The following is a 17,269-nucleotide window of genomic DNA, read 5'->3' on the forward strand; positions in this document are numbered from 1 at the left end:
AATTTCAATAAAAGAGATATATATATTTTTTGCATGGTTTATTTTTTTCACTTCCAAACATTTTATATATATATATATATATATAAAAATTGAAAATTATTGAAATTGTGCGTTTGACGTAAAAAAAACACGATAAAATTTTTTTTTTGAGAATTATCCAGATGTATGGTTTATTTTTTCACTTACAAACATTATATATTACATTTTTGGAAGTGGAAAAAAATAAACCATACATCTGGAAAATTCTCAAAATATTTCCAGTTCAAATACTTTCCTGTTTTGACTCAGTTCTACAGTCATAAAGTAATGTTGCGAAATCTGTATGAAATAAATCAAAATGTGGTTTGTAATCTGAATATCTCTTAAAAAAGAATGATATAACAATCTTATGAATAAAGAGAAAAAAAATCACTGAATATGATATTGGTCGGTGTTATGCTTTATTTACACTCGTAATTCTGTTTGCAGAGCACTAGTAATATATTATTTGATTGAAATCATGTCTTCTTCACTCAGTATGATAACAGCAGCGTCCAGCCTGTTTTTTCAAAAGGTCAGTTCAACACTGAACTAATAATCCATAACTTATAGTGTGATAAAGCAGGTCAACAACTTAGTGTCTTATTTTCCACATCAAAAAGAAAGAAACATGTAGTTTTATACAATATCTCTTTATTAATAACTACACCCTGCACCTCTGTTAGTTTGATTGACATTTGCTGCAAGTAAAAGTGGTGTACAGAACAGAATAGATTAATTTCGGCACAAACTGTCCAAAATGCCACATGAGAGTGAAATATGTGTTACAAATTGAGACTGAGAAACTCTCGCTTTACTCCTCTGTAGGACATTCCCATTATACCATAATATCATGTCTTTACACCTAGTTTAGGACAGTTACGCAGATCAACACAGAACACATCCTGTATATATAAACAAAGCTGACATGAAATGAAGTGCATTCTCAAACAAAACATTATCTTAAATATGACCACAAAAACTGAATTATAACACAAACACAAATTCAAACACATAAGTGGACAACGTACTTGTTAAATGTGTGGATTCTTGTTTTCCACAGAACACAGTTCACTCTGATAATCTATTCTGCAGTGTAAATCAAATCATTTACAACAGAATAAGACTCAAGGTTTTACAGTATATCTTACCTAAATATTTGCACCTGTTTTCAATAAACTATAACAGTCACATGGTATAAAGTGGAAACATTCAGGCCAGTGAAGTGTTAGTTCTCTGAAACGACATGGAATTGGTGCATTTGGTGCATGGAAAAGGGTCCAATTCTATGAGAACGAAAGGGTAAAACAAGATTCAAATGTAATAAAGTAGAAATTAAATAAGCTATGACTAATGTGTGAATGTATGGGACAAACATTCAAATATAACATTAGACATGTTCAAACATTCAACCAAAAATAATCTTGACATTTTGTGCATATGTTATTGTCACTACTCAATTTGACTGATATATGCAAAGAACTCTCTTATATACCTTTGTATTTATGTATAATACAATAAATAATCATAATCACAAACAATGAAACAAGATATTAAATGGCAAAATATATTTGAGATGAGAGCACTGTTAGAGAGATACATTTATGGAAGAATTATTAGATATAAGAGTCTTTCTATCCAAAGGCATTATCATGCTACTGTAAATCAATATCAATGTATGGTATTAAGAAATACAAATAACTAAAGCACTCTTGGTAAAATAAAGTGTAAAATAACTACAGTATCCATATTAGCCATCAGATGGCAGTATAATACAACATATTCCTTCCATGCCTCACTCATCCTTAACTTAGGGTAAAATTTATATTAATACCAATATACACCGATCAGCCACAATATTAAAACCACCTGCCTAATATTGTGCAGGTCCCCCTTGTGCCGCCAAAACATCGCCAACCCGCATCTGAGATTAACATTCTGGGATTATATTCTTCTCAGCACAATTGCACCAACAATCATCCATGTGATTATCTAATCAGCCAATCGTGTGACAGCAGTGCACTGCATAAAATCATGCAGATATGGTCCAGGAGCTTCAGTTAATGTTCACATCAACCATCAGAATGGAGAACAAATGTGATCTCAGTGATTTGGACTGCGGCGTGATTGTTGGTGACAGATGGGCTGGTTTGAGTATTTCTGTAAATGCTGATCTCCTGGGATTTTCACACACAAAACAGTCTATAGAGTATAAAATGGTCCCAAAAACAAACAAACAAACAAAAAAAAAACATCCAGTCAGTAAAGTGTATGGAACTGTCTTGTTGATGAGAGAGGTCAACAGAGAATGGCCAGACTGGTTCAAACTGACAAAGTCTACAGTAACTCAGATAACCACTCTGTACAATTGTGGTGAGAAGCTACAGTGGTGCTAAAAGAAATTATAAAAATAACAAACTGATAACCAGAAATAATAATGTCCTTATGTCTTGAGTTAAATAAATTATTTTGAACAATTAGTAAATGACAGATTAGTGGTTAAGACTTTTATTTTTGCAGTTTATTCGTTTCTGATCTTCTAATATGGTAGTGAGACCTATACTGGCCAGGACGATTCTGTACTTGGCCATTTTGGGATGATCGTATTGCCTGGCTGGTCTAAATAAAGTTGTATTTTACTCTGAACAGTTCCGCAGTTCTGTAGCTGAATTGTGAACGCGCATTCGCGTAATCTTATATCGATTACGTTTATTGTGATAAATTGACTAAGTGTCTCGATTTCGCGCTCTTACAGTCTCATCCAATGCGCGCGAGAGTTATGCGCATGCCTGTTCACCTTTTTACGTCAAAAGAAGAGAATATGCTGATTAAATATAATCTCTTGTAAATTGCGGTTTTCATGCGTTATCGTTTTTTTTTTTTTTTAATAAGCATGTTAATGTGCATGTAAACGCGCTCAATATAATCGGCTACAAACACACTGCCTACATTTAAATAAATGTAATGCTATATGCTTGTATAAAAATTGGTCTTGTCTTCTTAACTTTTTCCTAGTTCTAGTGGTAATGATTTTAAAGTGGATCTTGAAAAATCATAGGTGCTGAAAAAACATATTGACAGTCGCATACTGTAGAAACATTTATGTTTTGCATAGGGTACATATCCTTTAGTGTTATGAAAATAGACTGTGTAAATTGCTTTAACAGTTGACTGATATTTTCTTTGCCTCTTATGAACAACAATAAGATAACACAGAGACACCAACATGACAACAGGCTTTACTGGGTCCAAGTTGCCATGACAATGTTGACATTTACTAATGCTTGAATAAATAGAGTATATTTTCACACTACTTATCATTTTAAACCACCATAAATGTACTGATCCATCAATCTCTACATCATGAAGGATGTAATCTGAAATTGATCCCAAATGTATCACTTAAATCCTTATGATTTCTCTTTAATGATTTCACTTGTTAATAGTCACTGTTCTATAGACGAGTCTTGCAAAGTTATTCAGACCCTTAATCAATTCTCTCATTTCACTGAATTAAAAATCCACATGATGTCTGCATTAGTATGGAGACCCTGTGCTTCTGCAGAAGCTCTACATTTAAACAGACAATACTGTAACCCTCACAGTTCATTATATAGAATCATTATTCAAGTTGTGAATGGGACACTTGAGAAGACTTGAGAGGCCAATGATCACTTTTAAGCAGAGAGCAGTATCTTAGAAATTATTTCTGAACATAGTCAGTGTCACAATTTAGAGTTTGAATGCTTGGAAATAAAACCATCAATGAACATTCAAGATTTGCAATTCAATATACTGAGAGAACAAATTAATAGAGAATTGTGTAAGAGGAGTGAATCAGACTTCTACTGTTTAGCCAGCATCCCATATATATATATATATATATATACACACACACACTGGTGGCCAACTGTTTGGAATGATGTCCAGATTTTGCTGTTTCGGAAGGAAATTGGTACTTTAATTCACCAAAGTAGGATTCAACTGATCACAATGTATATTCAGGACATTACTGATGTAAAAAACAACACCATCACTATTTACATTTTTTTTTAATCAAATCTAGACAGACCCAATATCCAGCAGCATGACTCCAACATCTTATCCTTGAGTAATCATGCTAAATTGCTAATTTTGGTACTAGAATACCACTTGCCATTATATCAAATACAGTTGAAAGCTGTATGATTCATTAAATGAAGCTTAACATTGTCTTTGTGTTTGTTTTTGAGTTGCCACAGTGTGCAATAGACTGGCATGTCTTAAGGTCAACATTAGGTCAAAAATCAAAAAAAATAATCAGCTTTCTCTATAAACTCATCAGTGTCACGGTATTTAATCCTATGTCTCTTCCTTGTCTCGTGCCTTGTTCTTAGTGTGTGTTGTGTGGGTGCGTGAATGTGTGGGCGTGTTGTTTGTACCATGATTAGCGCTCTGCCGCAATCACTCCTCTCACCAGCTGTTACTCATTCCCATTCCCTTTAAATTCTCACCACTCTCTCATCTCCTTGTCAGATCGTTGTTTGTGATGTCCGGTGTTGTTCGCTCTTCAGAGTTCCAGTCCAGTTCTCTCGTTGTCCCTGTTTCGTGTCCTGTTTGCTGTTACCCGGATTCGCCGTGTCTGTTCAACACTTCTCTTCACTCTTCTCACCACGATCATCTGACCATTGGAGACTCTGCGCCACTAGACCATCACCCCGGACTTTTCCCCTATCTTCTCAATTTGACTGTCAATAAACTAATTGTCAACTTGCAACTTGCTTCCTAGCTTCATTACGTCACAATCAGTCAGTCATTGTTTTGAGGGATGAAGGCGATACAATGCTTGAAATTGCCAAAAAACTGAAGATGTCATACAAAGGTGTAACTACAGTCTTCAAAGACAAAGGACAACTGTCTCTAACAAGGACAGAAAGAGATGTGGAAGACCAGATGTGCAACTAAACAAGAGGATAAGTACATCAGTCTCTAGTTTGAGAAATAGATGCCTCACATGTCCTCCGCTGACAGCTTCATTGAATTCTACCCGCTCAACACCAGTTTCATGTACAACAGTAAAGAGAAGACACAGGAGGACTTATGGGAAGAACTGCAAAGACACTTTTGAAACAGAAAAACCAAAAGAAAAGGTTTGAGTGGGCAAAGAAACACAGACATTGCACAACAGATAATTGGAAAAGAATGTTATTGATCTTAAGTGTTATGTGTGATCAGCTAGACTGTAAGATTGGAGAAGTGCCCGACAAGACAGCCACATCTATGGCAAGTGCTACATGAAGTGTGGGGAGAAAGGTCACCCGAGTAACTGGACAATCTGACAGTTAGAATGCAGTTGAATGCCACTTTGGTGAATAAAAGTAACAATTTCTCTGGTGAAGGAAAAAACAAAAGAGCAAATTTAGTCACCAGCCCCACCAGTACAAAACCAGCATAAACCAGCCTAGACCAGCAGATAACATTGAATTAAACTGAAGTTAACAAATACAACATTATTGTAAAGAATTACCAATAGAACATTATTGTAAGGTGATACCAGCTGTTTGTTTGTTTTTCGGCAGGGATGCATGCCAGCCATTAACAGACAAGCTAATCTTGCTAAGAAACTCCTAAATAAAACACATTCCAAAATATCCACAGAAGCAGAACGTCATTGATAACATTACGGCTATGACAAAACGTCATCTATTCAGTGATTTTATCAATGTTTGGTTTGTTTAAAGAAATAATGTGGTTGGTCACTTTAGAAAATGGAGTGACATTGTTTTGGTGTTCACAGTATTCAGCATTGTTTGATCTGTTAAAGCACGTTCCGTCTGCATTTACACCTTGATGCACAAGCACCACAAAACATGCACCAATTTTCACACACATACAAACACTCAAGACACATTCATATATAATACATCTGTCATAATTTTACAGCTCTGAATGTAAAAATAATAACATTCAGTTGTAAATAAATAAGTTGTTTTCTTTTGTTCCGCATAGTTGTCTTCACTGGCTGGAATGATCCTAAATGTTTAAGTGCTTGAAAACACGGAATTCTGCTAAACCACCAAATAAAGGCATTTATTTTTATGAATACTACAAGATCAAGAGCCATTCTTAGGAGTGCTGGCAGTCTTCACATGCAGAGAGGCGCAAGATGTGCTCTGATCCACCCCTTTAGAGCTTGGCTGACTCCCAGAAGCGGCCTCAGTTTTCCCTGGTGCACAAGCTTGGGTGACTGTCAAAGATTTTGTGGTACCTTTGGCCTTAAGCCCCACCTGAGCTAGACCTTTAATGGGCTCTATGGATTTCTCAGCGCTGGTCAAATGTTTGGCCAATTCAAATCTTTCAGTAGGTGACTAAGGTTGAGATTTGGGAATATCAGGAGGCAGTCCAGTTGGAGAAGGTGTAGGAGATGGAGAATGTTCCTCAACAATCTCCAAGAGACATTTGTCCTCCCAATCAAATGTGCCACGGTAGCAGCTGACCGGAGTGAGACCCTTTTCCTGCCTCAGTTTACCCAAAGCAGAGCATTGCACATGGGGTGGATGAGATGGAACAACCCCTTTTGCTGGAGATAAGGCAGTTCTCACCCTAACATCTGAAGTTCTGGAAAGAGGATCTAATGTACCCTTTTTAAGACCCTCGCCATCAAAAGGTCCTTTACTTGCTTTGGTTATCTCAGTGCCTGTTGTCTTTGCAGAAGCAAAACATGGTGCACTTTGCTTGATTACAACTGACGTCTCCCCAATTTCTTGTTTCACTCCATTGCCAGCATCCATTCCCAATTCTTTATCCAAAGAATCTTTGATTTTAACACTTGATGCACTCATAGAGCTTGAAGGTGTATTGGTTCCTACTTGCTGACTTTGGGTCATCTTACTTGAAATCTTTGAAAGACTTACTTGTTCATCATTTCCTGCTTGCTTGACAATCTTTGGATCAGTAGTTTTGGCAGAAGACACTGTGGTCAGAGCTGATGGAATGGAGGCAACTACACTAGGTTTAGATTCTGATGTTACTGGAGAAGATTTGGTGAACAGCGGCTGCCCAGTCTGGGGTTTAAACAAGCAAGCTTTTTGTAGAGTGGAAGGCGACTGCTGATAAACTTCGGCACTTGGAGCTTTCTCCACTTCATCACTTCTAGGTGGACTAATTCCACCTGGAGGGAACTTCTCTTTGACCACCCCAAGTTTAGAATCACTAGCTTGGCTTGGTTCGCCAGTTCTCTCCTTTTCTCGTTCCTTTCCTCTCCCAGCAAGCAAAGCCTCTCGACTTAAAGGCGACTCCTGTCTGCCCAACTTCCTCATAGGCTTCAACATGCCCATTTCAGGTGGTGATGGAGAAGTTGCCGGGGCAGATGCCAGATTCTCACCTTCAATTTCAATCAGACTTTGCAGGCCCAGCTCGCAGAGGAAACTGTCCTTACGGTAATCCGAATGTCCGACCTCCAAGCTATGCTTCCTCATCAACCCAATGCCTTTCTTCTCAGATGACGCTGAAAGAGGTGACCCAAGTTTCTCTGCTGACTGCACTCTTTTGAGAAGAGGTGACCTGGGTGGCTCAGCACTCTTGGGTCTTGGCCGAATGATCGGTGGGGATGAGTGAAGTTTGGCAGGGAATGTTTGGGTAGTATTGGAACTCCCGACTGTGTGCCCAGGCAAAGGAGGTGGAGAAGACTGGGTAGGCGATGGTGTATGAGCCAGTGGAGATAAAGGGATGTTGCCTGCAGACTTGCAGCGGGCTGACCGATATTGACGGTGTAGTTTAGGGGAAAGTCCATGCAGGGAGCTGGGCCGCATGTGCTGGGTTGTTGCGGGGGAGTTTGGGGTACTTGAGGCCTGAGAGCTGCTCTGAGAGGAGGCACCTGGGACAAAAACACCAAAAGCCAATTATATTGATTCTTAAGCTAAATTTTACACTCTTTTTCAACTCTTTTTGGCTTGTGAGTGAGCTCTTCTATTTTACTGTTTCTTTTATTGTAAATGAGACAACGCCGCTTTTGGTTAACTTGAGCAGGGCAACATATAAAATATTTATTATATATTCTATATTATTTTGTTTCCAATCTAAAATGAACCAAAATCGTGAATATTATTAATAATTAATGTGCTTCTTATTTGCCCATTACATTTCCAAAACACAGCAACCGTGAGCTTGAGAGCGCTAACACCCTGGCTACACTGGGCACGTCCGTTGTCGGGCGCTAAGCAAGAGCTTGAGGCTGTCTACATTGAACGCATCGACACAAACATTCTAAACAGTTTAATATGTGTAGTAGCGCCAGCGTGTGCAACGCAAAATGGAGTGGGACACCCGTTTACTGTCGGTGTGACGGATGCGCCACAACAGACGCACACTTCCAGTGTAAACAGCATCATTGATTATAATGGGTTACATGGGTTTTGATTCGATGCTCATGTCCGGTGTAGACAGGGTGTAAAACAGAAGTATTTTAATTGCATCTCTAATTTAAACCTAAATGCAAATTAAAATACCGATAAAGTTGGAAAGTTTGATTTATTTCAATTTCATGTCCCAGGGGTTTATTTTTACGGAGTGTCTATGTACCCTGGTCTAATAAACATCTGCAACACGGTGCAGCTATTTGCACCCCAACGGTGTGATGAAACCAAAGAAACATACGACAAACCAAACAGATGTCGCTGTAGTGGCACGAGGAGTAAAGACGGTGTGTGATTGTGTACTGTTGTCCTGGCGACTGCATTTTCTTACACTCTTTTTCCTATCCGATTTCCTGATTCCACTCTTAATATTTAATTTAATACTACTTAAAATAATTGATAAAAATCAATATAATATTGAATATGTTGTTGCTGTGATCTGGTCACGGTGAATATCGAGTACACTAATATGTTGTTAATATAGTAACAATGGTTCATTTTGTGGTTATTGTAAATTTAAAAAAATACCATGGTGAAACTATGGTTACTGTAGTAAAACCAAGGTTATTTTTTCTAAGGTAAGATTAAGGTTTAATTAAGATTTATTTTTTGCTGTTTTGATCCACTCACCAAGGTGGGACGATTCGGGGCTTGAGCGATAGCTCTGTGTGGGGGAGTGAGCAGACAGACTGTGTGTAGGTGAGCCAGGGAGACTTTCACTGGACAAAAGGGATCTGTTCAGAGATGACAGGCTGTGACTTGTATGCAACAGGTTGGACTGCTTAGTTATTTTGCGGAGCAAAGAGCCACGTTTCTTACTGTAGATGACAATTGAAAGAAAAGACAGAGGTTAGAAAAGAGATGACTTTATCTGCTCAGCAAAAAAGAAAACTCAAACTGAACAGAACAAGATTTTCTTGATTTAAGATATAAGAGTTGTACCTCTCCTGTCCCTCTTTGACTGTCCTCTTACTGCGTCTGGCCATCTTGGACTTGTAGCTTGACTTGCGTGCTGGTCCCACTTTAATGGAGGTATTCTCAAAGGGTGTAGTGGTCACGGTCACCTTGTTTCCACTCTGAACAGTGAAAAACAAGAAACACGGAGGCCTGTTTGGATATTTATTAGTGATGTTTGCTAAAGCAAGCATGACTACTATTGCTCATCCTTAGGGTACTTAGGATTAGGGATTTGAACAAACCCCTAAGCCCAACTATTAAACTTCTGTTCATACCTTGTCCCACTATGGACATGAATGATCTAAAATAACGTGGCTTATGCTATTCATTTTGAACTGTGACTTATGATTCTGATCTGACATCTTACCTTAAGAATGAGCTCTACCACCTCGGTATGGACCAATCCATGCACAGATTCTCCATTGACGTGAGTGATGAGGTCACCAGCACACAGTCCCGCCTCCTGGGCTGGGCCTCCATCCTCCACATGCTGTGATTGGATGAGGACAGTAATACCAATTAAAAAATCATAGTGTCTATATTAAAATGATTATCACATTAAAATGTTGTGTTCTATCATATTTCTCTTATTCTCTATTTTTCTTTCTCACCCAGACGATGTGATGTACACTATAGATGTCAGTGTCTCCAATGTACACCCGAATGGCCCGGAGGGTGAAGCCGTACTTCTTGCCAGAGCGGTGGATGGTGATTGGTGACCGAGGCACCGTGACTGTGGGGCTGTAGTCGCGGCTGGGGGAGGAGTCTCGTGATGAGGGGTTGGACGAGAGAGAACGAGGGGACATTGGACTGGCCAGTGGAGAGCTAGTGTGCTGCTCAACTAAATATGAATAATTCAAGAATTAATATATGTATTATATAATAAATAATCTATAACATGTATATACTGTATATATATATATATATATATATATATATATATATATATATATATATATATATATATATGTGTGTGTGTGTGTGTGTGTGTGTGTGTGTGTGTGTGTGTGTGTGTATATATATATGAGAAATTGAATCCTATTAGGATCCTTAATATTTTTGCATTGTGAAATAATTTTATTCTTCTTATTCCAATTCCATTTCCATTTATGCATTTGGCAGATGCTTTTATCCAAAGCGACTTACAGAGCACTTATTACAGGGACAATCCCCCCGGAGCAACCTGGAGTTAAGTGTCTTGCTCAAGGACACAATGGTGGTGGCTGTGGGGATCGAACCAGCAACCTTCTGATTACCAGTTATGTGCTTTAGCCCACTATGCCACCATATTATATTTTTATTTCATTTTTTAATATTATAATATTTTCATGACATTTAATTATGCACATTACCTCCCCAAATCACATTACCGTGTCTTGTATATGATAATTTTCATTAGATTCATATTACAGTATTTTTTCCCAATATTACAGCAAATAAAGTGATGTATTAAAATGAATTTTCTATTTTAATCAGCATAAATTTAATTTAATCTAAATACAACCATGATGCATTAATACTTTACCATTGAGGTCATCTGTAAGTACTTCCGAATTACAGTAAATAGATTACGTTAATTATCATAAAATATTATGTAACAATGCAAAAAGGTCTAATTTTCTCTAAAGATACATTTTTCAAAATTAATATTTTTTTTTAACCTTTTTTATCTTTATTTTTAAATGTAATTTGCAGCCAACAACATGTCATTGGTTTGTTGATTCCTCAAAAAATGCCATGTGACGATATCAAAATATTGCATCCCAACTAGCCCGACCAATGGGGTGTGTGGGGAGGGGCTATCTTTTGTCGAGCAATGGCAGACAGGGAGAGTGTATTTAAAAACCTGTCTGTAAAAAAATCATTATTTTTCATTCATTTTTTATTTATCGCTTCAGTGGTGTCTCCAAATCCTCACTCACCACATGAGCATGAACACACACACACACAAAAAAACTGTTTCGCAATAATATAATGTCATTAGTAATTTTTTTTACTAAAAGAGTTTTCACGATGCTTGGTTGGTTGCGCTTGCTCTGCACAGTGTCAAGGAATTATATATATATATAATTCTTTATATTTTTTTTACATTTAGACCATTTATATTATTGATGTGAAGAGACTTTCAACCAGTATAACAAAAAAAAATAATTTTGTGAAAGATTTTTAAAAACATTATTTTTCAATAATCTCAAAACAGTGTTAATGAACAACGTATAACTCCCCCTGGTGTTTGGAGGCAGAACTGTACCTCCAGGTATGATGACAGACAGCGCCGTGGCAGATGCAGATTTGATGACCTTGTTGCCGGGACGCGAGGTGCGTTTCTCCCCATCGCCGGACAGTTGCTGATGACGAGCACGCCGCAGCACCAGATCCTTGGTCGCTCGCTGGCTGACAGGGTCACCCATGGCAACCGTATCCCTGGAGACTGCAGCAGGTATGGCCTGTGGTGCTGATATCTCACCTGGTCTGGAAGGCTTGTCTACCAAATGTACATTTACAGATTGAAACTTCTCATCACAAACTGCAAGCAAGGTGTTAAATATAGTCTGATCAGGGTTAATCAGTCCATTTAACTAATATAACCTGATGCATACTGAGCACTTTCTCCATCTGGCAAGCTCTTATTAGCTCTTATAGCTTTATGCAAATTCTGGGAGTAATAAGAACTGTTTAGTTTTTTTATTAGTCTGCCTGGAAACCAAGTTGTGTTTATAAAGTACCGCGTTGATCCAAGAGACTTTTTTGCTTATGGATTATCTTCCTGTCCAAGTAGGTTTCTGACTAGAACCAGTTGAAATGTGGACTAGACTTTATTCTGATAGACAAAAGTCCAGCTACACCAGACTACATCTATAATAATTGTTATTATTTTCATTCAAGTTTCTTCCACTCACCCGCCCCTTTACTGGCACTTGTCGACATTGTTTCCGTCTCAGCGTTACTCTGTTCGTTAACACTGGACGATGATGGAGCACTGACTCCCTCTACTAATGATCCAGAGGCTTTAGCACCACCCTGTCGTGTGACGAGCTCTCCATCACCCTCTTGAGGAGCGGCAAACCGGTGCGTGTCCATCAGGGCTGAGAACCGACGCCGGGCGCCCATTGGAGGACTGCAGTCTCCCTCCATATACAGAGACTCAGAGCACGACAGACGCTTCCTTTGGAGATCAAAACTACAATGTTTCATGTGTAATTAAGGTGGCATTTCCATTTGAACATTTACAAAATGCAACTCCTCAATCCTACATTCAACCTAACATGCTATCTTAATTATTTATCTTCTTTTGAATGATATTAAAAGTCACACTAAATAATTGTAGACAAGGGCGTAGATTTGGCTTGAACATTGGGTGGGGTTACAGTGTGAAGAATTCACTCTAAATATTATTATAATATATCATTATTAATCATAAGATCACCTATAGTATTCCGAGTAAAAAGTGTTTTAAAACATATGTGGATTTCTATATGAATTGTGTATATTGCAGTTAGATTTTTTGCCACCTCTGCAATTGCATCTTCATATGCACTAGCATAGAGAAATATCAAATGAACAGACGTGTTTCTCCTGTCTCCCTCACGTACATCTCAGGTGATCCTGTTCTCCAGCTCTTATCCCTCATACTGAAGCTCCCCAGACTCTCTCTCTTGGTCATCTTGTCGTCACGGTGACCTTTGTGCTCTCGACAGGTGACCACAGGGGTCTTCTGCTCCAGTTGGGACAGATGTTCCATACTGCTGTACACCTGAAAGAAACACAATAGTGCCAAAGACTGCTTTGTCTACACTTTAATGTGGCGTATGCTCAGGGAAGGTGAATGAAAGGTTGCAGGATGCACGATTTCTGCAAGTAATGTGCCATGTAGCATGAAAGGTAACCTTATGGTATAGTCACATGAACTTTTGCACAATGAAATTCCACGTGAAATTCCAATCGAAATTCCAATCTGAATAAACTACTTGCCAAGCAGCCTCTGGTGCATTTTAAAAGATATAAAGAAACTCACCACTAAAACGATTTCCTCGTCCATTGTGAATATTGATATTCAAAACTTGTATAAAGTTCCCAGTCATTAATATTCTATTCTAACTTTATATAGGTAAAGTTTGCCAAGACAAACTTTGACGTTGGCTTGACAAAGCCTTTGTCTGAAAGTTTTAAAAAGATAGTAGACCTTTAGATAAAACCTACAGAAACATTGATGGACGGATAGATTCTGTATTATAATCTAAAGCCATGACAGGTCAGGCCGTGTCTGTGTTTGTTTACATTTGAATTTGTTGACAGTTGTAGTTTGAATTAATGAACATTCCGTTGGCCCATTTGAACATTCTGTCAATTAAAGTCTAATGGTGCGTTCACATACAACAAAAACAAATCGCCTCGCATTGCTCACATGAGTTTGAACGCTGGATTAAATTTGTAATTAAACTTGCGTTCGCGCGAGTAATGCGAACCCACGAGTATTCCCCCTTCTCTTCCGGAAAAGGACAGGAGGATGGGCTTCTACGACAACTTTTATTTCTGCCATCATCCATGGCCGATATCACAACGATTGCTGCTCTGTTTCTGTTGTGGATGTCCCAGATGCGTTGATGTTGTGTCATACCATTCCGGGTGCCCACACACCACTACAACCATTTCTCATCCATTTTTCCAGATTTCTTCTGCTACTACATCAGTAAATCAGTGATATCCGGACAATCTCAATGCTGATAGGGTTTTGCGACAACGCGTCATGCGAATTTCTCACTCGAGTTGAAAAATTTCACTTCACGCCATTTGCTTCATTCGTGCCGCCCGCCGCAAATTTGCGTATATTCGCGTCTTTGCATTGACTTTGTATGTAATCGCGCCACGCGAAACGCTCGATCAGCGTTGTATGTGAACACAAATAGCATGTATTGCTGGTAAAAATAAGCCATGATGTGTCAGGCCGTGTCTGTGTTTGTTTACATTTTAATTTGTTGACAGTTGAAGTTTGAATTAACGAACATTCCGTTGGCCCATTTGAACATTCCGCAAATTTAAGTCTATGGGATTTTTCTGACGTTTGATCATCCACTGTGCGAAAACTACTTTTCCGATCAGTAACAAAAGATACAGCAACATGTGTCAGAACAGTCTGAAGGTCTGTGCCAAGTTTGGTGGATGTAGTCTGAAAGCTTTAGGAGTTATAATTGATCATTTTGGTCTTTGGTCTACATTATTTCTTCTGTTAAAACTCATGTATTATTTGAGCTGTACAGTCGTTTAAATAGTCATCTTTGTGGTCATTCAGGGTTTGTTGACATGAAAAAGTAAGAATTTTAATGTTTAAAGATTGGCCCCATTGTAAGTGCCTCACTGTAACCAAGAGAAAAGGAAGTGCAAGTCAAAATAAATTGTCGTAATCAATATTATGCCACAAATGCAGTCAATTGAGCTTAACCCTGAATATTTCTTTAAAACGCCATATACAAAGAGTATGTTGGGTTCGTCAAGCCAACCTAACAATATTTTGGAACTATTAGAGGTTTGATAGAGATTTCCGAGTGGTTGTTTTGTTGGTCATATAAGCCACAAGATGCCCTAACATTATTGGTAAAATAAGATATCATATCACTTTGATAAGCAATCAGTTTGCCTGCTACTAAAAATGAGCATTCTGGAGAGGTAAGCTTTTATATATAAATTACAGCAGCGCATAATGCATCATATCATGAACAAGATGAACGATTAGCCATGCATGAGTAAACCCCAGAATATTAGAAGAATGCAAACATTTCTGATACATCATTTTTTGTTTTATATCGCTGCATGCAGGCAGACACAAATGATATAGAACAGTAAAATCGCTCACAGTAACATTAACATCACTTTCATCTTGTCTACACTCGACTACAGTATCTCACAGAAGACAAATCATTTGAGCTCCACTGTCTTCACTCTGCTGTATTAGAAGTCAATGCATTGCATCAAGGCTCATTTGCATAAAGCTAAACTTTTCTCACCTCATCACACCACTGGAAACGTTCTTATTTTAATTTCTATGCTCAGCACCAAACAGAATGACAAAAATAATGACATTAAAAATAATATAAATTATTAATATATAATAATTGTCTCTAAATATTAAGCTGCGATCGGAGAAATTAGTAACATCGTAAGCATTACACACTTCACGTTTAATGAGTTTATCATGCAATTGCTTTGTTGTTTACATAATTGTGCTTGTCTGGTTGTTTATGTAATCTAAGGTTTTTGTTGAGCTAATGCTCCAGAAGAGGGTTGCCATGTCTTGAGAAGAATACTCAGCATAATATTCACATTAGGGATGATCAGAGGATGCTCATTACGAGAGTGTGTGTATGTGTGTGTGTGAGCTCATCTAAAGGCCACTGCTTCACACAAGTGCCTTTATCAATCATCTGTGTTCAAAGCAAACACATTTACAATCATTCCTGCCAGTTCAGGGAAAGGAAAGTTTATGGAGAGTATATTAACTGTACAAAAGAGAGGAGATTAGACCACGAGAAAGAAAGAAAGAAAGACTGAAGTGTGGAAGAGAGTGTGAAAGAACGGATGAAATATGGAAGCAGTTTTGTGTCAGACTGACCTTGCTGAAGCGCGGCGAGCAGGACGAGAACTGTCTTATCTCCACCGGCTCATCGTCGTTCGTGTCGTCCTCGTCATACGAGTTGATGTGCTGATAGCGCTCGGACCGTGCTGAGATAAAGAGAGAAAGAGAGATGATGAGAGATGGCGAATCAAGGGCTAGAGTTTAACGCAAATGTGAGCATCCTCACTGTCGAAGTAGCTGGTGTCCTCTTCCGATTCCAGATGAGGGATGAACTCTGCTTTTTGACGGAGTAAACCATTCCAATCCAGTCCTGCGAAAAATGAGTGCTGCTTCACTTCAAATGCTCCACCTATTCGCAAGAAAACAAATGTCAACAAACACACAATGTAAACAAATAAACCAATGCTAGTTAGATATAGGTGCTATGTTAATGTGTTGGGGAAAAAAAGAAGAAAACAATATCTACACTTACAATTACTTAAAACAAATGAGAAATGGCTCAGATGGACGCAATAACATTTTCAGTGTGAACGGCCCCTAACTCTTATAGTGGAATTAGTACATGCATTGCATGGACTCCTTGTATGATACATTTATGGTACTTTTTTCATTGTTTTTGGAACTTGACAGCCCCTATTCACTTTAAAACTGCGGCTCAGACACTGTGCAAAAATTCTCCTTTTGTGTTCCACCAAAGAAGAAAAGGCATGAAAAGACATGAGGGTGAGCGGCATATTTTAGCGGTAAGGATTAAAGGAATAGTTCACCCAAAAATTACTCTCATCATTTACTCACCTTCATGCCATCCCAGATATGCATGAATATCTCAGCTCTGTAGGTCCATTCATTGCAAGTGAATGGTTGCCAGAACTTTGAAGCTCAGAAACAACATAAAGGCAGTATAAAAGTAATCCATACAACTCAAGTGGTTAAATCCATTTCTTCAGAAGTGATATGATAGGTGTGCGTGAGAAAGAATCAACATTTCGGTCCTTTTTTACTATAAATCTCCACGTTCACGTTTTTCTTTTGTTTTTGGTGATTCACATTCTTTGTGCATATCGCCTAATGGGCAGAGAGGAGAATTTATAGTAAAAAAGGACTTAAATATTGATCTGTTTCTCACCCACACCCATCATATCACTTCTGAACACATGGATTAAACCACTGGAGTCGTATTGATTACTTTTAGGCTGCCTTTATGTGCTTTTTGTATCTTCAGAGTTCTAGCCACCATTCTCTTGCATTGAATGGACCAACAGAGCTGATATAGTCATAAATATATGCATCAAGAACCGAATGAATTATTAGACCTATAGTTAGAGATAAG

At 38.2% G+C, this 17,269-nt stretch overlaps 1 pseudogene; it reads right to left on the minus strand.

Annotated features, from left to right (window-relative positions):
* Positions 1-435: 435 nt before the first annotated feature.
* Positions 436-17,269, minus strand: part of LOC127652054 (microtubule-associated serine/threonine-protein kinase 1-like) — a 55,933-nt pseudogene continuing 39,099 nt past the window's right edge.

Source organism: Xyrauchen texanus, chromosome 11, assembly GCF_025860055.1.
Source record: "Xyrauchen texanus isolate HMW12.3.18 chromosome 11, RBS_HiC_50CHRs, whole genome shotgun sequence".
Classification (NCBI taxonomy): Eukaryota; Metazoa; Chordata; class Actinopteri; order Cypriniformes; family Catostomidae; genus Xyrauchen; species Xyrauchen texanus.